We start from the raw sequence: 1,903 nt of genomic DNA on the forward strand, positions 1-1,903 counted from the left end.
AAACTCTCGTAAATAATGCGGCCGAATATTGCGAGAAAACCAGGCCGGGAAAATTAATAACAACCGGCAAAAGATGAATCCTCCCTCAACGCTCACAGTTTGGCTGCATCAAGCAGAACTCGCCCCAAGTTAGCATTATGTAACGCCATCTCATCAAAATCAATTCAAAAATCCCGCAATTTGCAGCTGATTATCCTCGATTCCCTGGGGAGTTCAAAATTAAGCCAGCAGAAGATCATTAGGTTCAAGGATAAAATCGCTCGATTGTAAGACTTCTGCAGAAGTTCGACAATGTAGCAGACTCTACACAATGATTGTGTGGATAGAGTGGACTGTGGACTTACGTTTAAAGTCTTTTTCGTCGTATTTGGGCTTGGTGGGTGGCGGCATTTCCTTGCTGTCCCTGAAGTTGAATACTGTGGACACTCCACCATCCATGGCGAACACTTTGGCGCATTCTTCGTCCAGTTGCACTTCGGATTCTCCTTCCGCACTGCCATTTTTATTCTGCTGCAAAAGAAAACAGTTATCAAAAACTATCACTGGCTGGGGACAAAGCGGTTCATAATCAGGATAATCTAGCGACTGAAGGGCCGAATTAATGATTGTTTAGGGCATTGTGCTCTTTTGATCCGGAGGCTTGATGCTCGCAAAAGGGCGCAAATAGTGAATTAAGGCTGCTGAACATGAAAGGCGACTTTCAGTGGGATTAGCCGATGAGGTGAACGTTTTACCGACTGGCAAAAGTTCAACGAGTTGCCCTTTTCTCTTGGTGCAAAACCGGGAAAGTTTCTGTGCCAATTTCTTCATTTCTTAGGATTTTATATTAGACACTCGGTCTAAACCGCTCTAGCTGAGTGAAAGTTTCCCAGCGTATTGCACAGTGCCAAGTCCAAAAAATGTTGAAAGTTTCAAAGAATTTCAGCTCCCAGCTGAATTTGCACAATTTTTCCAAATTACTTTGGGGACCCAAAAGGAATTGATTGAATCGAGCATGGCAAAGCTCAATTGCGTATAACTCTGTGAGTTCAACTCTCCGCTTATTTATACTTGCCAACAAAATGCACGGAACTGAGCCTAATAAACGGGGAGAGTTTCAAAATTTTAGACTCGCAAAGAAATTGTGGAATTTTCCAAAGTGTGCAGACCGAAACAAAATCGACTGGATCGTGCATGGCGAAGCGCAATTGAGTGTAATTTTGCGAGTTGAACTCTCAGCTATTTCAAACTCACCACATCAATGCACAACACTGAGCGTAATAAACCGTCAAAGTTTCAAGAAATTTCAAAATCCTGTTGAAGCTGGGGAATTTTTCAAAATTGACTTTCCAGACCTAAACAAAATCGACCGAATCGTGCATGGCGAAGCTCAATTCAGTGTAATTTTGCGAGTTGAACTCTCAGCTAATTCAAACTCACCACATCAATGCACAACGCTGAGCTTAATAAACTGTAACAGTTTCAAGAAATTTCAAAACCCTGTTGAAGCTGGGGAATTTTTCAAAATTGACTTTCCAGACCTAAACAAAATCGACCGAATCGTGCATGGCGAAGCTCCATTCAGTGTAATTTTGCAAGTTGAACTCTCAGCTAATTCAAACTCACCACATCAATCCACAACACTGAGGGTAATAAACCGTGAGAGTTTCAAGAAATTTCAAAATCCTGTTGAAGTTGGGGAATTTTTCAAAATTGACTTTCCAGACCTAAGCAAAATCGGCCGAATCGTGCATGGCGAAGCTCAATTCAGTGTAATTTTGCGAGTTGAACTCTCAGCTAATTCAAACTCACCACATGAATGCACAACACTGAGCGCAATAAACCGTGAAAGTTTCAAGAAATTTCAATATCCTGTTGAAGTTGGGGAATTTTTCAAAATTGACCTTCCAGACCTAAGCAAAAT

This window comes from Dendroctonus ponderosae, unplaced genomic scaffold (genome assembly GCF_020466585.1).
Source record: "Dendroctonus ponderosae isolate FM_Combo_2020 unplaced genomic scaffold, Dpon_F_20191213v2 Dpon_F_20191213_9, whole genome shotgun sequence".
NCBI classification, from domain to species: Eukaryota; Metazoa; Arthropoda; class Insecta; order Coleoptera; family Curculionidae; genus Dendroctonus; species Dendroctonus ponderosae.